General features: G+C 47.9%; 1 long non-coding RNA gene across 2 annotated transcripts in view; it reads right to left on the bottom strand.

The window, feature by feature from the left end:
- Positions 1-721: 721 nt before the first annotated feature.
- The window catches only part of LOC126295447 (uncharacterized), a 30412-nt gene continuing 8005 nt past the window's right edge, over positions 722-23128 (bottom strand). For both annotated transcript variants that reach the window (XR_007552492.1, XR_007552491.1), the window contains exons 3-4: positions 22682-22744; positions 722-797 (exon numbers count right to left, since the gene is read on the bottom strand). This is a non-coding gene — a long non-coding RNA (uncharacterized LOC126295447). The remainder of the gene's footprint in view (positions 798-22681; positions 22745-23128) is intronic.

Below are 23128 nucleotides of genomic sequence, written 5' to 3'. Positions count from 1 at the left end.
ACATACCCACCGCCATGCACCATGAACTGTCTTGCATAGTATGTCTTCTGATTTAGGTTTTCCAGTCTTCTTTCTATTCCCAATATTAGTTAGGTTTTATTCCTGTGAGAAGTTTAAGAAGCTAACCATCCACTTTCTCTTACACAAGGTGGAGAAAATTAATACAACATTTTATTTTACTGGGTTAAATTTTGTGCGTCATACAAGCAGATCTTATCAAAGCTTTAGGTTGTGCAAAGAAGATAATTTATTTGGATCTGCTACGACTTCTATGGTGAGGAAATACATATATTTATCTGCATGGGTCCTAGAGTTTTTCTGTGACTGACAAATCTGTAAGTAATTCAACATATACCATTGAGGTACCCATACTGTAACTATTTTAAGCTCAATGTATCAAGGGTAATCTATCACATACAATTAGTATCACACTTCATACCTTTGGCACTTTTGAAAATTTTTGGTTCAAACTGACATATTGTTACAAATTCTGTTTGGATTCTACTCAGAACAATATGCAAGTAACAGTTGCTAATCCACATCAAGTGGAACAGCACAAGATTGCTGTAAAATTATTAATTGCACTTATGTCAAGAAAACTCCATCTGTGCCTGACCCACAGTAATGCAATTCCTACATTAAGCAATTACGCAAATACATTTTTAGCACTCTACATGCTATAAATCAGAGATGGGAGTGCTTACAGTATTCTCAGTTTGACCTACCTCCAAATTTAGTTCAGGATCCTCCTTGATAAAATCATTTGGCCAAGGGGTTCCAAAGTTATCTTCAAGACACTGAAAGAAAGAAAAAACTCTCAGTTAAAACTGCTTGTACCCTTCTGTACTTAGGACATGGCTCCTAACATGAACATAGGACAGGAAAGGTGGCGAGCCCAAGAACTACATTGAAATGGATACCCCTAGCTGCACATAGGCATTGATGTAAGTCAACGGAAAAGAGAGAGGGGGGCGGCAGGAAGAGAGAGAGAGAGAGGGGGGCGGCAGGGAAGAGAGAGAGAGAGGGGGGGCGGCAGGGAAGAGAGAGAGAGAGGGGGGCGGCAGGGAAGAGAGAGAGAGATGGGGGGGCGGGGGAAGAGAGAGAGAGAGAGAGAGGGGGGGGCGGGGGAAGAGAGAGAGAGAGAGAGAGAGGGGGGCGGGGGATGAGAGAGAGAGAGAGAGAGAGAGGGGGGGTGGGGGAAGAGAGAGAGAGAGAGGGGGGCGGGGGAAGAGAGGGAGAGAGAGGGGGCGGGGGAAAGGAGGGAGAGGAAGGGGGCGGGGAAGAGAGAGAGAGGGGGGCGGGGGAAGAGAGAGAGAGAGGGGGGCGGGGGAGGAGAGAGAGAGAGGGGGGCGGGGAGAGAGAGAGGAGGGGGGCGGGGAAGAGAGAGAGAGAGGGGGGCGGGGGAAGAGAGAGAGAGAGGGGGGCGGGGGAAGAGAGAGAGAGAGGGGGGCGGGGGAAGAGAGAGAGGGGGGCGGGGGAAGAGAGAGAGGGGGGCGGGGAAGAGAGAGAGGGGGGCGGGGGAAGAGAGAGAGGGGGCGGGGGAAGAGAGAGAGGGGGGGGCGGGGGAAGAGAGAGAGGGGGGCGGGGGAAGAGAGAGAGGGGGGCGGGGGAAGAGAGAGAGGGGGGCGGGGGAAGAGAGAGAGGGGGGGCGGGGGAAGAGAGAGAGGGGGCGGGGGAAGAGAGAGAGGGGGGCGGGGGAAGAGAGAGAGGGGGGCGGGGGAAGAGAGAGAGGGGGCGGGGGGAAGAGAGAGAGGGGGGCGGGGGAAGAGAGAGAGGGGGGCGGGGGAAGAGAGAGAGGGGGGCGGGGAAGAGAGAGAGGGGGGCGGGGGAAGAGAGAGGGGGCGGGGGAAGAGAGAGAGGGGGCGGGGGAAGAGAGAGAGGGGGCGGGGGAAAGAGAGAGAGGGGGGCGGGGAAGAGAGAGAGGGGGGCGGGGGAAGAGAGAGAGGGGGCGGGGGGAAGAGAGAGAGGGGGGCGGGGAAGAGAGAGAGGGGGGCGGGGGGAAGAGAGAGAGGGGGGCGGGGGAAGAGAGAGAGGGGGGCGGGGGAAGAGAGAGAGGGGGGCGGGGAAGAGAGAGAGGGGGGGCGGGGGAAGAGAGAGAGGGGGGCGGGGGAAGGAGAGAGAGGGGGGGCGGGGGAAGAGAGAGAGGGGGGGCGGGGAAGAGAGAGAGGGGGGGCGGGGAAGAGAGAGAGGGGGGGGCGGGGGAAGAGAGAGAGAGGGGGGGCGGGGGAAGAGAGAGAGGGGGGGGGCGGGGAAGAGAGAGAGAGGGGGGGCGGGGGAAGAGAGAGAGAGGGGGGGGCGGGGGAAGAGAGAGAGAGAGGGGGGCGGGGGAGAGAGAGAGAGAGGGGGGCGGGGGAAGAGAGAGAGAGAGGGGGGCGGGGAAGAGAGAGAGAGAGGGGGGCGGGGGAAGAGAGAGAGAGGGGGGGCGGGGGGAAGAGAGAGAGAGAGGGGGGCGGGGGAAGAGAGAGAGAGAGGGGGGGCGGGGGAAGAGAGAGAGAGGGGGGGCGGGGGAAGAGAGAGAGAGAGGGGGGCGGGGGAAGAGAGAGAGAGAGGGGGGGCGGGGGAGAGAGAGAGAGAGAGGGGGGGCGGGGGAAGAGAGAGAGAGAGGGGGGCGGGGGAAGAGAGAGAGAGAGGGGCGGGGAAGAGAGAGAGAGGGGGGCGGGGGGAAGAGAGAGAGAGGGGGGCGGGGGAAGAGAGAGAGAGGGGGGGGCGGGGGAAGAGAGAGAGAGGGGGGGGGCGGCGGAAGAGAGAGAGAGAGGGGGGGGCGGCGGAAAGAGAGAGAGAGAGGGGGCGGGCGAAGGAGAGAGAGAGAGAGGGGGGCGGGCGAAGAGAGAGAGAGAGAGGGGGGCGGCCGAAGAGAGAGAGAGAGAGGGGGGCGGGCGAAGAGAGAGAGAGAGAGAGGGGGGCGGGCGAAGAGAGAGAGAGAGAGGGGGGGGCGGGCGAAGAGAGAGAGAGAGAGAGGGGGGCGGGCGAAGAGAGAGAGAGAGAGGGGGGGGGCGGGCGAAGAGAGAGAGAGAGAGGGGGGGCGGGCGAAGAGAGAGAGAGAGAGGGGGGCGGGGGAAGAGAGAGAGAGAGGGGGGCGGGGGAAGAGAGAGAGAGGGGGGCGGGGGAAGAGAGAGAGGGGGGCGGGGAAGAGAGAGAGGGGGGCGGGGGAAGAGAGAGAGGGGGGCGGGGAAGAGAGAGGGGGGCGGGGGAAGAGAGAGAGGGGGGCGGGGGAAGAGAGAGAGGGGGGCGGGGGAAGAGAGAGAGGGGGGCGGGGGAAGAGAGAGAGGGGGGCGGGGGAAGAGAGAGAGGGGGGCGGGGGAAGAGAGAGAGGGGGGCGGGGAAGAGAGAGAGGGGGGCGGGGGAAGAGAGAGAGGGGGGCGGGGAGAGAGAGAGGGGGGGGGGAAGAGAGAGGGGGCGGGGGAAGAGAGAGAGGGGGCGGGGGGAAGAGAGAGAGGGGGCGGGGGAAGAGAGAGAGGGGCGGGGGAAGAGAGAGAGGGGGGCGGGGGAAGAGAGGGGGGGGGAGAGAGAGAGGGGCGGGGGAAGAGAGAGAGGGGGGCGGGGGGAAGAGAGAGAGGGGGGCGGGGAAGAGAGAGAGGGGGGCGGGGGGAAGAGAGAGAGGGGGGCGGGGGAAGAGAGAGAGGGGGGCGGGGGAAGAGAGAGAGGGGGGCGGGGGGAAGAGAGAGAGGGGGGCGGGGGAAGAGAGAGAGGGGGGCGGGGGAAGAGAGAGAGGGGGGCGGGGGAAGAGAGAGAGGGGGGCGGGGAAGAGAGAGAGGGGGGCGGGGGGAAGAGAGAGAGGGGGGGCGGGGGAAGAGAGAGAGGGGGGCGGGGGAAGAGAGAGAGGGGGGCGGGGGAAGAGAGAGAGGGGGGGCGGGGGAAGAGAGAGAGGGGCGGGGGAAGAGAGAGAGGGGGGGCGGGGGAGAGAGAGAGAGGGGGGGGGCGGGGGAAGAGAGGGGGGCGGGGGAAGAGAGAGGGGGGGGCGGGGGAAGAGAGAGGGGGGGGCGGGGGAAGAGAGAGAGAGAGGGGGGGCGGGGAAGAGAGAGAGAGAGGGGGGGCGGGGGAAGAGAGAGAGAGGGGGGGGCGGGGGAAGAGAGAGAGAGGGGGGGGCGGGGGAAGAGAGAGAGAGGGGGGGGCGGGGGAAGAGAGAGAGAGAGGGGGGGCGGGGGAAGAGAGAGAGAGAGGGGGGCGGGGGAAGAGAGAGAGAGAGGGGGGCGGGGGAAGAGAGAGAGAGGGGGGCGGGGGAAGAGAGAGAGAGAGGGGGGGCGGGGGAAGAGAGAGAGAGGGGGGCGGGGGAAGAGAGAGAGAGGGGGGCGGGGGAAGAGAGAGAGAGAGGGGCGGGGGAAGAGAGAGAGAGAGGGGGGGGCGGCGGAAGAGAGAGAGAGAGGGGGGGCGGCGGAAGAGAGAGAAGAGAGGGGGGGGCGGCGGAAGAGAGAGAGAGAGGGGGGGCGGCGGAAGAGAGAGAGAGAGAGGGGGGCGGCGGAAGAGAGAGAGAGAGAGGGGGGCGGCGGAAGAGAGAGAGAGAGAGGGGGGCGGCGGAAGGAGAGAGAGAGGGGGCGGGCGAAGAGAGAGAGAGAGAGGGGGGCGGGCGAAGAGAGAGAGAGAGGGGGGGGCGGGCGAAGAGAGAGAGAGAGAGAGGGGGCGGGCGAAGAGAGAGAGAGAGAGGGGGGCGGGCGAAGAGAGAGAGAGAGAGAGAGGGGGGCGGGCGAAGAGAGAGAGAGAGGGGGGCGGGCGAAGAGAGAGAGAGAGGGGGGCGGGCGAAGAGAGAGAGAGAGGGGGGCGGGGGAAGAGAGAGGGGGGGCGGGGGAAGAGAGAGGGGGGGGCGGGGGAAGAGAGAGGGGGGGCGGGGGAAGAGAGAGGGGGGGCGGGGGAAGAGAGAGGGGGGGCGGGGGAAGAGAGAGGGGGCGGGGGAAGAGAGAGGGGGGCGGGGGAAGAGAGAGAGGGGGGCGGGGAAGAGAGAGAGGGGGGCGGTGGAAGAGAGAGAGGGGGCGGGGGAAGAGAGAGAGGGGGCGGGGAAGAGAGAGAGGGGGCGGGGAAGAGAGAGAGGGGGGCGGGAAACAGCAGCGACTTATTTTCAGTTATCTGTGTGGATACAGTTTACTTTCCAATTTCTTTCATGTCTGAATACTTACCAAGCACAGTCTAGCATCCTAATAACTGCGTAGTGTGCAGTTTTTCCATCTTTGATATGAATAGGGGCTGACTGCTCTGTTCAAATTTGAGCCTAGTTCGTGACTCTTAGCAAACAGCTCCAGGTGGTGTTGGCTTTGGTCAAACTGCTTGAGGCTGTTGCCAATTGGCATCACTATGGAAGACTAGGTGTCTACTATGTCCCACGCATCCCCCAATTGGTCCACAACTGTGGCCCTCCTTGGAACTGCCTGCACTGAAGGTGACCTGTCCTCTGTGATTGAGTGGTAGGTAGCTCCAGCAAGAGAATTTCTGAGGGGCTGATCAGAGTTGCACCCCAGATAGTACGACAAACAAATTCTGGGTGCTATTTGTGGCTGACAAAATCCCTGAGCCAGATGAAGGCACTCCTCTTCTCCAGAGCAAGTCTCTCAGCCCACAAGGTCTGGGCATTCACACAGGGTGGATTTACTGGTAGTTGGGAGTACCAATATCAGGGGATATAGCTGCCAAGAAGAAGGAATCCAGTGCGCACTGTGCACATATAAGGGGGAATTTTGGAAGGGATTATCCTAGATTGGGAATGTGTGCTTCCAGGTACCGTGAAGAACAAAGGGTGCTGCCAAGTGCGGGTAGTGGCTCATGTTGAAACTAAAAAGATGTATTGGATTGGAAGAGATTCTATGATTTTGATTGGCTAGCTGTAGTGGCTAGTAGTAAAGACCAAGTCTTGGTTGTGAGATGAAGGCAGAGCTTGCCATCTGTAGCATCGTATATATAACCAACTGTGGTCCTTGGGTACAGAGGACAGTGGATGGCTCGAATCAAGGGTCCAGATGGTTCAGCAACCACGTAGGCTGAAGATTCCTTGACTTGCAACATAGGGTGGTGGGTTTCTGGATTCTGCTTAATAGGTCAGGGGTCCACTATACACAGGAAGTGGCTACACAGGTAATGGGACCTGTGTAAAGGGAACTGGGCAGTATTTTTAGGTTCCCATGGAAGGAACATATTCTTGCAAACTGCTAGTGGATAAGTTCAGATAACCAGCTTTTGCAACCAACTGTAGAACGATACACTGCCACCAACATAGATCTCAGAAGGCTTAAGAATACAGGATTTTAAAAAATCAGGGCTCCTATGGAAAAACCCTGTTTGCAGGGACCAAACAAAAACATGTAACACATAATGTAACACTGGGTTCACATCAATTATTTTTGCACTTTTCTTTCCGATATTGATTTGTATCCTGCAGGACTGTGGACAAAAACAGGAAATAAGGGAAAAGAAAGGTGTCAGTTTCCAGGCTACCCTAAAACTCAGAAGGCTATATATCAGTCTGTCACAACATAGATTTCATCTCTGAGAGAAAGCTGTTCATAATATTTGAAGAGAGGTAGTGAAACACTGCTCTACACCCCAATACAAGAACCTCTTGGAAGCAGCAGGAGAACATGAAGTAGAACTACCCAGACAATACCACTCACCAAAACCAGGATTTGTATACCAGATAAAATTAATTTTAAAATTATATTAAAGTTGTGCATATGTTCTGTATACACACATTATGATTATTTAACATTAACAGAATTGTCATGTGTCAAAAGCATGCTGTGAAGGAAAGGCCATCCACAAAATGATTCATTTGTATGTTAATGGCATGAATGAGCTGGTTGACAGCTGTGAATTGTCTACAATGTAGTATCTTCCCATTAGCTGTCAACAAACCGATCCAGAGACATATTACAAACATCTACTTTCTACCATAAACAAGTGCAGTACGTGGACCACTGTTTGTAAAGTTTAGCTAATAAACCTGTCCACTGGAGTTGTTGACTTTAACTATGTTATTAATGGGGCCACATTAAAGCCATTTCAAAGTAATAAATGTAAATATGAAGTACCGCACTTACCACGTCTCTATGGCAAGGACTAAGGAACAACAAAAGCCCCTGGTTCCAATGAAGATTCCACAGGTCTATAAGCTTTCCAGTGTTCTTGACCTTGCTGGTTTGTTTTCAGCCAAAAGGAAAGGGAGGGTACTGGCTGCAAGATTATTCCAGTTTGCCTTGTTAAGAAGCATGATGTGCTCAGCATTGTTGAGTGGACACCCAAACTAAACCAACTTGCGTATTTGGGCCTGAAGAATGCCTCTCTGCAATACCCAACCAAGCAGTGATGGGTTTCTCTTCACTGGGAAAATCAGTGTCAGAAGAGAGAGACTCAGGCACACCGTAGCCTTGTGTAGTGATACACATCACTATTAATAAATGTGGTGATACATGCAACTATGGAGAAGTGATGCATATCCCTACATCGTCTTTCCAACAAATGCTACTTGCAACTACAAAGCTATTTATGTAACAAGATTACAGAAACAAAATAATGTGTTGAGTGTAAAAGTACAGGGCATAAGAGGCATGCCAATATCATGATTGCCAAGGTTCCATCTGAGATTGTGTGTTCCAATGGTGAGTTTGGGTAATGTATACTACAACTGCTGGGATTTCTGATCCACCTGTTATGCAAACAACTTGTTTATAAATGCCCAGATATGTTACAGCACTTTTCTGCCTTCATCAGTGAATACTTTTATTTAACTACATGTTTCAAGTAATAATAATCCTAACAAAATTAGATCTCCTAACAGTTTATGTCTTTCACTATTACCTAATTTTTCTATATTTCTGGTTTATGTATGATCCTCAATATTTTTCTACATACAGATAGATTGTCATTTGCAACTGTATTATGTTCCTGTGAGTTTGGTTGATTAATCAGCAAATCTCTACCTATGAAGCAATTTTGTTGCACCACCAAATTTCACGTCCATTTTGTAGAACTCCACTCACAAGCTCTACTTCTTTACTTTACCTCTCCTCTGCCTGTGTCAAGGTGAAGGCTCCAATAAGAATATTTTTTTGATTTTATGATGATCTCAGCTCCGTATTTTCTGACCTGTGTTATTCAGTGGAAGATGATAGGGTTATTCAGTGGAAGATGATAGGGTACCTCTGCAAAGCGCATGAGGGCACTATGATCAAGAGGAAACAAAACACATAGCAGGCTACATGCAGAATGGATTTTTAGGTTAGAAAACCACCTGTGAATATAGTAAGTAGATAAATGCAGATCTAAGTGTGGGTCACCTAATTTTGGAACTGAGGAAAATACATGTCAAATGTCACAAAAACTAGTGAAACCCAAAGTAAAAGTAAAGCTTTCAACAACCTGGAGGTAGTTATTAACACCTTAGTGCTCTATTAGGCATTGTCTTACTAGATGTGGTTAGTCACTAGCTTCCTCCAACTTCTGAACTCACTGACAGTAAGTTACATGGGGACCTAGAGCTTTGCACTGGAATGGAAACACTTTTTCCTCATATACAATTTCCATGTGAAAAAGTTACAGGTGATACTTGGGACTGAACCCAAAACATTTGAATTTGTAGCCTCACTCCCATTCAATATGCAATCCTCTTACTCTTAGTAAAGTGTGTAAGCATTCAAGACAAGATCCGGAGTTGCATTAACAGTAGCATTGTACACACAACACTGGAACGGAAACTAGAAATAATTAGCTACAAAATCTGATATTCCATACAGACGACACACAAGAAAGATGCACCACAGAGCACAGGCAGTAATACATTTATCATCATGAAAATCAGTACTGTACAATAAATAGATATGCATTTATCTCATTGCATGTTACTGAAATTTGAAATCTGCATGCAGGTAAGTATCAAACATGAGGAAAACATAATTTTAAAGTGTCAAATGTAATGTGGAAAAAATAACCATCTGAGTTCCAACATCCACCCACCATAGTACATTAATGCTTAAGAAATATTCTGGTAAATATTGTATACAAATCAAATTCCTGTATCATACTGCAGTGACAGTGTATACACACGCACACACACACACACACACACACACACACACACACACACACACACACACACACACACACACCCCAACTACATAACTGAAGATGCATGCATTCAAATCGGGAGCTAGATGTGGAGGAAAATTACATCAATAATGTACAACATGACCTGAGGTTGAGCAAATATAGACAACATGAGCCATGCCCTTTTACCAGGAGCTGTTCATGCATTTCCTTTAAGAGGTTTTGAGAATCCATGGAAAATGTAGATCTAAATTTCCAGAAAACAATCTGAACTCATTCATCTCAAAATCATGTCCTGTGACATTAGCACAGCTGTGAGAACAAAAATTCCTGTGAAAAATCTACAAAAAATGTTTTCCCTAAATTAACCTCTGTAACTTTTTAGAAAACCCACACAAAAGGAAAATATTTATTCTGTTAGCACTAGACATGACAAAAAAAACCTCTAAATACAGAGATTGGAATATGAGCACTGGACTTATGAAGGACCACAGGTTGCTCCTACTAAAAACAAATTCTGGAAGATAGGAACATACTTCTCCCTAACAAACCTGGTAAAGTGATCAGACATGACGAAACAGCCAATACAAACAGCACGGGGAAAGTTGTGTAAGACAGTGAGGACCAGCAAATGTTAACATTACATAGTTACATGACAGCAAGTACCTGTACAGCAAATGCAAATGAAGCTAAATCCCCCAAATCCCCACGGCCAACCGAAAGTTGAACATATGATAACCACCAAGACAGCTTATATAAGAAGCCTTCCACTGATTTCTAAGCAAGATCATATCTTGCAAAACATGAAACAAAAACGAAAACCCCAGAACTTCTGAACAAAAAATGTTAGAAAACGGATCAAAGACATCTCTACAAATGATAGTTGACAATGATGCACATAGTAGCAAAACAGAGGACAGTAACAGAAAAGACATAATTACAATGCTTTGCCTTAGGAAGTTTCTCCACTAAAGAACATAAAAATGCATTTCAAATTTTTCACTACAGGATGGATACTAAAACAGATACATAATTGACTAAGGTGGGGACAAGAGGGAGAAGGAAAAACATAACTTATTCTACACAGTAGACCACTATACCTAAAGGGGCAGCCAACAAATTAAACAAAACAAGTGGATGTTGCACAACCACCTCTGGCTATGGAACTCTCACTTTATGGAACATGGGCTTTTCAAGGGAATAGAAAAATGCACAGGTCGTTTCACATTGTAAGAAGAGGCACAGGAAACATGTTTGGGGCTAAAGACCTAAACAGCAGGTAAATTTGTTCTCCTATATGATTTTGTAAAGAAAACAGTTCCTCTGTCACCTTAAGCGTTATGGACACATCCCTGTGACAGTAAGAACTTGACTGAAAAGGGGATCTTTTAGATCATCCTCTTCAATTTCTTTCAGATTTACAGTATTTGGAGTTTAGTGCTGGAACATCAATTTCCTAAACCAGCACTATGCAGTTACCAAACAACTGAAATAATTTTACTTTAAGATCAGAAGATTTCCGAGTGCTGTCTACCACAAAAATTTCCTATTTATTAACACAACTGCTGATAATTTAGAGTATAGCATAAAAGTGCCTTAATGAGAAAGTTCCTGGTTCGAATCTCTTAGTAGGAACTACTACTTTTTAAAAACTTCCAAGTCTACTAAAAACTGCAAAGTTAAACACTGAATTGTAAAGGTTTGATAAAAATTACATATTTTTTTCATCATTTGACGTATTAAAAGAAATATTTTGATAAATTTATGTGAGATTTCTTTATTTTCCATTTGATGCTCTTCATTTTTGTACCAAAATGTAATTTCTGAACAGTACTTCCATTTTTATCTAACTTAATTAAAAATAAGTATTAAAAAGTATGGTTCAGCATGAATTAAAATTACCATTCGTTTTACATATGGAATGTAAATAAAACTAAAAGAACTGGTAGCACTTAGTGTGATCTGAACCACCAATTTCATGATTATTATACTATTTTACTATGCATTCAACTACAGACAACTATAAATAAATTTTTTATAGTTACCAGCACTCACGAATCACCCAATTGCCAAATGCATTCCTTGTTTCTACTTTTATGGAGAACTGTGCCATACTGCTTTACAAAATATTTGGCTCCTCACTGACCTTCAAATCCTGGACCTAAGATGAAAATCTATGAGGACACACAAGTGACATCCCCTTGGCAGCCCTGGAGACATGCTTGGTTAGGGTAATTGTTGAAGTAACTGATCCTGAAACTAGGAGATACAGCCTCAATAATGAAGTAATTCTACAGATATACACGCTAAAACCTTATTCTCCTGCACAAAGACAGCACTTTAAACAACAGTGCACAGACCCCACCCCAAATGAACCATGGGCACTGCTGACTCAGGGTTGCTTGCATGTCAACGATACTGAAAACAGTGTTAGGTGCAAACACTTTTAAGTATTATCTGAGGAGAAATCAAGCTAACACATGGTTCCTCAAGAGGGGACAAAATCCTTTTCAGCAGTTGCAAGAGCAATGGTCTGGTTGATCAACTGACCTGGCCTTGTAATTTTAACCAGCTTCCTGTGCCAATACTGTGAATTGCTGAAAGCAAAGGGAAACTGTAGTTGTGTTTGTTTTTCTTCTGAAGAGCATGCAGCTCCATTGCACAAAATTATCTTAGGCAAAATAGTCCCCCATTCAGATCTCCACACAGAGACTACTCAGGTAGGTGCTATCAGGAAAAACAGGCCAGGCAGTATATATGTGAGTATTACATACATTAGCAGGGTAGGTATATATCACTAGGGATAAGATAGATACGGCCTACAGGAAAATTAAAGAGACCTTTAGAGAAAAGAGAAGCACTTTAATGAATATCTAGAGCTCAGATGTAAAACCAATTTTAAGCAAAGAAGAGAAAGCAGAAAGGTGGAAGGATTATATAGAGGATCTATAAAAGGGCGATGTACTGGAGGGCAATATATGGAAATTGAACAGGATGTAGATGAAGATGAAGATGAAATGAGAAATGATACTTTGTGACAAGTTTGACAAAGCAGCGAAAGACCTGAGTCAAAAGAAGGCCCTACAAGTACACATTCTGTTAGAACTACTGATAGCCTTTGAAGAGCCAGCCCTGATGGAACTACCATGTGGTGAGTAGTATGTAGGAGATAGGCAAAATACCCTGACTTCAAGAAGAATATAATAATTGCAATCCCCAAGAACAAAGGTGTTGACAGACATGGAAATTACCAAACTATCAGTTTAATAAGTCTTGGCTGCAAAATACTAACACCAATTCATTACACATGAATGGAAAAACTGTTAGAAGCTGACCTTGGGATAAATCATGGATTCCATAGAAATTTTTGAAAACATGAGGCAATACTGACCCTACAATTTACCTGAGAACACAGATTAAGGAAAGGTAAACCTATATTTCTAGCACTTGTAGACTTAGAGGAACCTTTTGACAATGTTGACTCATATACCCTCTTCCAAATTCTGAAGGTGGCAGGGGTAAAATACAGGGAACAAAAGGCTATTTACAATTTGTACAAAAACCAGGTGGCAGTTATGAGTCAAGGGGCATGAAAGGGAAGCAATGGTCAGGAAGGGAGTGAGACAGGGTTGTAGCCTATCCCTGATGCTATTGAATCTGTATATTCAGCAAGCACTGAAGAAAAAAGAAAAATTTGCAGCAGAAATTAAAATCCAAATGTTTCATATCAGTGCACACTCCACTGCAGAGTGAAACTCTCATTCTGGAAACATCCCCCAGGCTGTGGCTACGCCATGTCTCTGCAGTATCCTTTCTTTCAGGAGTGCTAGTTCTGCAAGGTTTGCAGGAAAGCTTCTGTAAAGTTTAGAAGGTAGGAGACAAGATACTGGCAGAAGTAGAGCTGTGGGACTGGACGCGAGTCATGCTTCGGTAGCTCAGAGGGTAGAGCACTTGCACGCAAAAGGCAAAGGTCCCGAGTTCGTCTCAGTCGGGCACACGGTTTTAATCTGCCAGGAAGTTTCATGTCAGCACACACTCTGCTGCAGAGTGAAAATCTCATTCTAAGAACTTTGAGATGTGCCAACGACATGCAATTATGTCAGAAACAGTTAAGTACCTTGAACAGTTGAACAGAAAGAACAGTGTCTCGAAAGGAGGATATACGATGAACATTAACAAAAGCAAAATGAGGATAATAGAATGTAGTTGAATTAAATCAGTGATGCCGAGGGATTTAGATTAGGAAATGAGACACAAAGTAGTAGATGAGTTTTCCTATTTGGGGAGCAAAATAACTGATAATGGTCTAAGTAGAGAGAATATAAAATGGAGGGTGGCAATGGCAAGTAAAGCTTTTCTGTAGAAGACAAATTTTTTAATATCGAGTATTGAGTTAAGTGTCAGGAAATCTTTTCTGGAAGTATTTGTATGGAGTGAAATCTTATATGGAAATGAAACATGGACGACAAACAGTTTAAACAAGAAGAGAATAGAAGCTTTTGAAATGAGGTGTTACAGAAGAATGCTGAAGATTAGATGGGTAGATCACACAACTAATGAGGTGGTACTGAATAGAATTGGGTAGAAGGAGTTTGTGGCATAACTTGACTAGAAGAAGGGATTGGTTGGTAGGACATGTTCTGAGGCATCAACGGATCACCAATCTAGTATTGGAGGGCAGCGTGGAGGGTAAAAATCATAGAGGGAGACAAAGAGATGAACACACAAAGCAGATTCAGAAGGGTGTAGGTTGCAGTACATACTTTGAGATGAATAAGCTTGCACAAAATAGGGTAGTATGGAGAGCTGCACAAAACCAGTCTCTGGACTGAAGAAGAAGAAGACGACAGCAGCAGCTGCCTAGGAAGGTTAGAGACTTTAAAAGGAAAAATGGATAGGTTCTGTTCAGTTGTATTAAGAACTGAAGTGCAGTGGCAGAAAGGACAGGACTTCTGGTCACGTCAGTATAGGATTATCCACAAAACATCAAATAGGAGTCGTGCAGGGAGTGTCCTAGTAATTAGTAAGAAAATAGGAACATGAGTAAGGTATTATGAACAGCAATGTCCATGAATTACCATGGCTGAAATAGGCATGAGGAAGATACAGTAGTGGAAGAAATTTGTGTGGCAACTAGGTCAGCAGAAGAATGGAATAGGAAAAAGTTTGATGAGAAAAAATTATTCAATAGCTAAGGAAGGTGAAAACCAATTCTAGAAGGTAATTAAATTCAATAGTAGGAATATGATGAAGAAGCAAAATAGTAAGAGAACATCCAATGGCACAAAGGACTGAAAGGGGGATACCGCCTGGTAGAATTTTGCACACTGCATGAATTAGTCACTGCAAACACTTGTTTCGAGTATCGTGGAAGAAGTTTACGTATGTGGAATAACATGCAGACACCAAAAGATTTCAAAAGGTTATTTAATGGCAAAAACGAAGATTTCAAAAGCAGATTTTAAACTACAAAACATTTCCAGTGATAGATGTGGACTCTGGCTAGAGTTGTTTTTATCAACTGCACAGTAATGTTGAAGAAATGGTAAAAGTAGAATTTAAGTAGATGGGATTTGGATAAAATGAATGAACCAAAACTCATTGATAGTTTGAAAATGAGCATTAGGCAACAAGTAATACATAGATGGGTAAGTATACAGTACGTCATGAATAGGCAGCTTTGAAATGAAACAGTGAATGCAGGGAGGAAACAGGTAAAAAGTGAAGCATAGTAGGAATACCTTTGCAACTCATGAGATACTGAATTTAATTGATGAGAAGAGAAAATACAAACATGCAGCTATTTATGCACACAAAAGGGAATACAGACATTACTGGAATGGCATTGACAGAACATGCAATACAGCCAAACAAGAATGGTTGTAAGGCAAAGGGGAACAAACTTGCTCTAGAAAGGGGAAAGGGGAAAGGAAGTAGTTGTAGACAAGTTGGTTGGTTGATTGGGGTTGAAGGGACCAAACAGCAAGGTCATCAGTCCCTTGTTACAAAGGCGGTCAGTTCCGACAGAGGGACAGCTCAGAAGAGTCAAAAACGATAAGAGGTAAAAGGTAAAAGGCTAAAAAAGTGCAGTTGTGTCGTCAATGATAAAAACACAAGGAGGGAAGTCAGTAAATGGGCAACCTCAAGAGAGGAAATATCCCACCTGTGATGCAGTACAAGCAAGACCACATGCTATTTAAAAGCGTTCAACCGCCAGAGTGTAAAAGGGCGGATTGTAGAAGGGATTAAACAAACCTAAAAGGCGATAAAAACAGTAAAAGGGAAAAAAGAAGGAACATGGCCAGGGAGGGGAGTCAGGAATCTCCAAGCACAGCCTACAGTGGGAGACATCCCAACCCTCACCGCCCTGCCCCTACTCCAGAGGGAGATGAAAATCCTTAAAACTGAGAATAAAAACCACTTTCACGGAGGAATCTGAGAACCAGTTCAACCATCCGAGAATCGTCTGCTAATATTAAGGGTAAAGTGCAGGGAAGTCTGTACTTAGTACGCAAAGCTAAAAGAAGGGGGCATTCCACCAAAATGTGGGCCACTGACTGGAAAGCTCCACAACCACAAAGTGGGGGTGGCTCACCACGCAAAAGAAAACCATGGGTCAGCCTGGTATGGCCGATGCGAAGACGACAGAGGGTGGTTGAGTCCTTTCGCGAGAGGCGTAAGGAAGAACGCCATGGGACAGGTGTCACCTTAATCGCACGAAGTTTATTAGACAAGGAGGTAGCCTCCCAGGATGTGGCCCATGATTGCGCAAAGTGGGATTTGAGATGAAGCCGTAAATCCGCCACAGGAGGGGTGACAGGGAATGGGGGATAAGTGACTGCTCCCCCAGCCAAACGATCAGCAAGCTCATTTCCTTGGATGCCCACATGGCCAGGGACCCAAAGGAAGCTAACAGAACAAGCAGCATGGTGGAGATCAGCGAGATGGTCATGGATGGAGGAGACCAAGGGATGACGGGAGAAACACTGGTCAAGTGCCTGAAGGCCACTCATTGAGTCTGTACATAACAAAACGCGATTGAGCTTGGACTGTTTAATAAAGGCCAGGGCCCGGGAGACCGCCATCAATTCTGCAGTGAACACCCCACATGCATTTGGCAGGAGATGATTTTCCATGCCTACAGAGGAGGTGAAGGCATAGCCCACACGATCAGCAGATTTAGAGCCATCAGTGTAAAAAACAACAGCATCCCGAAACTCAGATAAAATGCGGCGGAAAAAACAACGGAACACCATCGGGGGAACGGAATCTTTCGGACCTCGGCAAAGATCCATCCGAACTCGGGGCCGAGGAACTAACCAAGGAGGTGTGTTGGGGAGGGAACGTGGGATACAGGAAAAGGAAGGAAGCTGAAAATCACGGCGAAGAGACGCTAGGCGGAGCCCAACCGGTAAACCCGCCCGAGGGCGGGAGTCAGGTGGGCGACTTCCTTGGGCAGGGAACAGGATAGAATAGGAAGGATGAGTGGGAGAGGAACGGACAGCGATTGCATACGAAACCAGAAGCTGGGAGCACCGAACGGAAAGGGGGGGGATCCCAGCCTCAACCAGGAGACTATCAACAGGGCTAGTCGGGAAGGCACCGATGGCCAAACGGATACCACGATGGTGGACCGGATCCAAGAGGCGCAATGTAGAAGGGGCAGCTGAACCGTAAACTTGACAACCATAGTCCAAGCGAGACAACACTAAGGCCCGATAAAGGTGGAGGAGAGTGGAACGGTCAGCACCCCAAGAGGTGTGGGCAAGGAAGCGAAGGACGTTTAGTTTACGGAAACATCCTATCTTCAGGCGTCTGATATGAGGCAGCCAAGTGAGCTTGTTGTTGAAAAGAAGGCCAAGGAAACGAAACTGTGGGACCACAGGTAATCGTTGTGCATTGAGATAGAGCTCTGGATCGGGGTGGACTGTCACACGGCGACAAAAGTGGACCACTCGCGATTTTAAAGGAGAAAACTGAAATCCGTATGAGATGGTCCATGCAGAGGCACGCCGTATAGCACCCTGGAGCTGCCGCTCTGCAGCGGCCATCGAAGAGGAACTAACCCAAATGCAGAAATCATCCACATACAGAGCAGGAGTGACCAAAGGACCGACGGAGGCCACAAGTCCATCTATAGCAATGAGGAACAGAAGTACACTCAATACGGAACCCTGAGGGATGCCATTCTCCTGGGTTCGCGGAGAACTTAAAACTGTACCAACCCTAACCCTAAACGAACGATGAAACAAGAACTGGCGGATAAAAATCGGGAGTGGGCCCCGAAGACCCCACTCATGAAGTGTAAGTAAGATATGATGGCGCCAAGCCGTATCATAGGCCTTGCGAAGGTCGAAAAATACAGCAACCAAATGGCGGCGCTGGGAAAAGGCCTGCCGAACTGCGGATTCCAAGCGAAGTAAATGATCGATCGGAGACCGTCCCTCTCGGAAGCCACACTGGTAAGGGGACAACAGACGCCGAGATTCGAGGACCCAAGTGAGCCGACGGGCTACCATCCGTTCAAGTAACTTACAAACAACGTTCGTCAGACTAATTGGCCGATAGCTGTCGACGAACAGGGGGTTCTTACCGGGCTTAATGACGGGAACCACAATGCTATCCCTCCATTGAGAAGGGAAGTCACCCTGGAGCCAAATACGGTTAAATACCCGGAGAAGATGTTGCTGTTGTGGAGCACTGAGATGTTGAAGCAGTTGGTTATGAATGAAGTCTGGGCCAGGGGCCGTATCATGAGAAGAGGAGAGTGCGGAAAGAAGTTCCCATTCAGTAAAAGCGTCGTTGTATGATTCTGACTGGCTGGGGGTAAAACATAAGGCGGAAGCTTCGGCCCGCTGTTTCTGGGGAAGGAAAGCAGCCGGATAGGAGGCTGATGCCGACGCTGTTGCAAAATGGGTCGCAAGGTGTTCCGCGAGAATCAACGGGTCCGTGCAAAGGCCATCCGGGAGGTGAAGACCCGGGAGGGTAGACTGCCGATGGCAACCTTGGAGAGAGCGAAGTGTAGCCCATACCCGCGACAGAGGGACAGCAGAACCGAGGGAAGAAACAAAGCGTTCCCAACACATCCGTTTGCTCCGTTTGATTAAGTAACGGGCCCTTGCGCGAAGGCGTTTAAAGGTAATAAGATTGGCAACGGATGGATGCCTCTTAAGGTGTTGCAAAGCTCGACGGCGATCACGGATGGCAACGGCAATGTCCGAACTCCACCAAGGGACCTGCCGGCGGCGAAATGGTCCAGATGAGCGCGGGATAGCAAGGCTAGCAGCGTGAACAATCGCGTCAGACATGTCACGTATGACATCATCAATACCATCCGACAATGAGGGAGAAAAAACGACCTGTGCAGTATACAGAGGCCAATTGGCACGTTGGAAGGACCAACGAGGTGATCTGTCCATGGAGGAGCGGGAAGGGAGCGAGAGAATCAACGGGAAGTGGTCACTATCGCAAAGGTCGTCGTGCGGTGACCATTTTAGGGAAGGGAGGAGGGAGGGAGAAGAGAGAGAAAGATCAATGGCAGAAAAGCTACCATGACCGGCACTGAAATGGGTAGGGGAGCCATCGTTAAGAAGGCACAAGTCGTGGTCGGTAATAAACTGGTCAATGAGATGACCCCGACTAGATGGAAATGCACTGCCCCACAAGGGATGATGTGCATTAAAATCGCCAAGTATAAGGAAGGGAGGAGGAAGTTGCTGAAGGAGGGCACTTAAGGAGGCAGGTGTAGGAGTTCTGTCAGGAGGGAGATACAGATTGCAAATTGTGACCCCAGAGTCCAGGTGGATCCTAACAGCAACTGCTTCCAATGTAGTTTGGAGAGGAATCCACGTGCTGGCAATGTCCGTTCGGACCAACGTGCAAACTCCGCCAGACGCCCGTAGGGGGCCGACCCGATTTCGACAGAAAGCACGGAAGCCACGGAGGGTTGGTGAGTGACCACCAGTAAAATGAGTTTCTTGTAGAACCACACAAGCCGCAGAGTAAAACGAAAGAAGGGATTGCAACTCCGGTAGATGACGGTAATAGCCATTACAGTTCCATTGGATAGCCAAAGAACGATGAGTCAATTGGGAGGTGAACAGGCTAATGTCAGTCATGCCGGTGGGTCACCACCCGTCACCGACAAGGAGGGGGCGACATCCATGAATAACAGGTCAGAGACAGGTTGTGAAGATGGGGACGAGACCTTTGGCGACACCAGAGACTCCTTGTCCCGGGACTTGTGCTTCTTCTTTCTTTCTGTTTGGGATCGTGGAGGGCTGTGCAACAAAATGGAGCCAGCCACAGCAAGATCGGGAACAGAAAGAGAGCGGGCGATCTGGGGGCCCGCAGACCGTGGTTCTCGTGGTGGCCGCGTGGCAGCAGACCTTTGGCCTGGAAGGTGCCGGGAAGGGGGATCCCGCGAGGGGCGCCCATGACCGGCAGACGCCGAAGAAGCAGGACACTTCTCCAGCCGGGGAGAGGAAGCGGTGCCCGGAGGGGATGGTGTGGGAACCGCAGGGGGAGGGGGGAGGAAAGGGGTTCGGGACTGGGGTAAGGAATGAGGAGGAGGGGGTGAAGATACTACTGAAGCATAACTAGTTGTCAGGGTCACTGGATGAAGGCGTGTATACTTTTTACGGGCCTCGGTATAGGTGAGACGATCAAGAGTCTTATACTCTTGTATCTTTTTCTCTTTCTGATACACTGGGCAATCCAGTGACCGTGAAGAATGATTCCCACGACAATTTACGCACACAGGAGGGGGAACACAGGAACTTCCCTCATGGAACGGATGTCCACAGTCACCACAGAGGGGGGCCTGCGAACAGCGCGAAGACATGTGGCCAAAACGCAAACACTTGAAACATCGCATAGGTGGTGGGATGTATGGCTTCACGTCACACCGATAGACCATAATCTTGACCTTCTCAGGGAGGGTGTCCCCTTCAAAGGCCAAGATAAAGGCACCAGTGTCAACGCGGTTGTCCTTCGGACCCCTCTGAACCCGCCGAACAAAGTGAACCCCCGCCGGCTTAGATTGTCCCGAAGTTCCTTATCAGATTGAAGGAGGAGGTCTCTGTGGAAAATTACACCTTGCACCATGTTCAAGGACTGGTGTGGGGTAATTGACACAGGAATCGTACCAAGATGGGTACAGAGGCACGGAGAGCTGCAGACTGGGTAGCTGAAGCAGTTTTAATCAACAGCGACCCAGACCGCATCTTGCTGATAGAGTCCACCTCGCCAAACTTGTCTTCGATGTGTTCAACAAAAAACATAGGTTTCGTATGAGTAAAAGTATCCCCATCAGTTCTGGCGCAAACCAGATAGCGAGGGAAAGGTTTCGCCCCCAGCCGACGAGCCTGGCCCTCCTCCCAGGGGGTAGCCACAGAAGGGAAGGCGGAAGGGGCAGAGGAAGCAGCATGTGAAGAATCTTTTCCAGTCAAAGAGACGGCCGGAGAACGGCCAGAGTTGTGGACTCTTATGCGTTTCATGAGCATAGTGTCCGCCCTGATACCACCCACTCTGATCAGGGGCTCTCCTCATGGGCGCCACCCAGCCACAGCAAGGGCCGTCTGGCACGGCGGCCATTGCTGGGAGTTCCGATGCTCCAGGACGACAAGCAACCACTCCTAGGCTTACATGAGGAGGTCACAGCTCAGGTATCAGACGTGTGATCCCTGTGTTTTCAGGGGGCTCAACCAAAAGGGTACATAGCGACCCCACCACACGGGCTGGCTACCGTGCTGGCTATGGACCCTAGCGTCAAACAACGACGTAAAGGAAACGATGGAATCAATGATGATGGCACACGCCGGAGACACTAGGTAAGGTGCTCTTCCCCAAATGGCTCACACTATGGAAGAAAATTTAGTGATGGAGGTCAAACCCCAGAGGGGACCAGAGAATACCAAAAGGATGAAGGAATTACAGAACAAGGCCGAATTGCAAGGTCAACAGAACCAGGAGAATAGCAGGACCAACATAAGGAGGGACACCATAAGTAGGGACACCAAGAGAGGGAGAGGAGAGGTCAGAGGGAAGGATGAAGGACAGGAAAGGAGGGGAAGGGAAAGGAAATGCAGCCCAGAAAAAGAACGAAGGCTGCAATAGCTCGGGGCCCCGTGCTCGCCACGCACGTACTCACGAAAGGACCGCGAGCCCCCTGGGGGGTTGTAGACAAGATTGGAGGTGGTATAATATGAGCAGAATTTGATACAGCACTGAAAGAGAGAACTAGTAACAAGGCCATTGCAGTTGATGCCCCTCAGAATCATTGGGATACTTGAGAAAGCCATCCATGACAAAATTATTCCACTTTTGTGCAAGATATGAGAAATCTGATGTACAGTCATACTTCAACCAGAATGTAATAATTAAAATTTGAAGAAAGGCAGGTGCTAACAGGTGTGAATATTATCAGACCATCACATTAATATGTCATGCTTGCAAGAATGGGAAAGCTTTTATAGGGTTAACCTTACATAAGATCTCTCTGGGCACCAGAAACATGTAACACAAAGCAATACTGATTCTATGGTTTACCTTAGAAGACGAGTTAAAGAAAGACAAAACTGTGTTTACAGTTTTTGCATATTTACTAAAATGCTTTTGAGAATGTGGAGTTGACTGCACTCTTTGGAATTTGGACAGCAGAAGAATAAATAGACAGGAAGCAAAAGTTTGTTTGCAACTTTCATGGAAACCAGACTCCAGTTGTAAGAGTTTCTGAAAGAAATGAAAGGGAAGCATTGAGTAGGGAATGAGACAGGCTTGTACCCTACATCTGACATGCATTCTGTACGAGGAAGACATGAAGGAAATCTGGAAGAAATTTATAAAGGAAAGGAAACTGTGTGTTTACCAACAACAATGTAATTCTATCAAACAAAACAGGCATCTTGAAATTGTCAATGAAGCAATGTGTGGGAGGTAAAAATTGGAAGAGTTAAATTGGACAGTATCACTAGAAGAGATTGTATGACAACCAATAAAAGCTATGGAATCTAGCTGAAATAAATGAGGCAATGTTGAGTTCTGACTAGAAAATGAGACACTAGAAGTAGTAGATTAAGTTTGCTATTTGGGCATCAAAATAACTGACAATGGTCGAAGTAAGAAAGAAATAAAGTGCAGACTAGCAATATCAGGGAACATATGGGTAATAAAGAGGCCTGTTCATATCTAATATAAATTCAAGTGTTAGGAAGTATTTTCTGAAGATATTTGTAGTGCAGCCTTGTATGGAAGTCAAATATAAATGATAGGCAATTCAGACAAGATGAGAATGAACGCGCCTGAAATGTGCTACAGAAGAATGCTGAAGATCTGATGGGTAGGCAAAACAAATGAGGGAGGAAGATAGGGACCAATTTCACTCACACAAGAGACCTGTTAATAGCACAAATTCTGAGACTTCTAGGGACAGTCAAGTTGGTAATAGAGGGATATGTGAGGGTAAAAAGTGTAAAGGGAGACGGACATGAATACAAGAAGCAAGTTCAGATGGATGTAGTAGGTGACAGAGATTAAGGGGTTTATGGAGGGTGGACTATCATGGGCAAGTACATCAAGCCAATCTATATTATATTCACCAAAACTGAACCACAACATAACACTGCTGAATTTCATACAGCCACACAAATTCTAGAATTACCTGTTGGTTCACTTGCTCATCCAATTCTTCTTTTACTTTCATGGTCGATGTGTGTAACTGTACCTGTGGTGAACAGTAAAAAAGCAGCAAGGAGTTTAAGAAGTCAATTTTACACATATTACAAAAAAGTATCACATATTTTAAGTCTACAGAATAAATGGCTCATTCTTTTCAGAAAATGGCCTTCTTAGTGACAGTCAGTAAGGTGCATTTCAATGGTAGTGATCTAAAAGTTACATAATGATCAGTGACAACATATTTGAAAATGTATTTGCATCTTGCACTTCATTTGCCTATGGTTCTATTTTCAATCATATTTCCTACTTCCATAATCATTATTTACTTATCATTTATTATTTTATTAGAAACTTGCATCATATAAAAAAACAGTAGTGTAGTGAAATCAGTGGGTACAACTAGAATCTTTAATACTGCAATCAACAATAC

Source organism: Schistocerca gregaria, chromosome 11 (assembly GCF_023897955.1).
Source record: "Schistocerca gregaria isolate iqSchGreg1 chromosome 11, iqSchGreg1.2, whole genome shotgun sequence".
Classification (NCBI taxonomy): domain Eukaryota; kingdom Metazoa; phylum Arthropoda; class Insecta; order Orthoptera; family Acrididae; genus Schistocerca; species Schistocerca gregaria.
The sequence above is the reverse complement of the archived record's forward strand: the minus strand, read 5'-3'. Positions and strand labels throughout refer to the sequence as shown.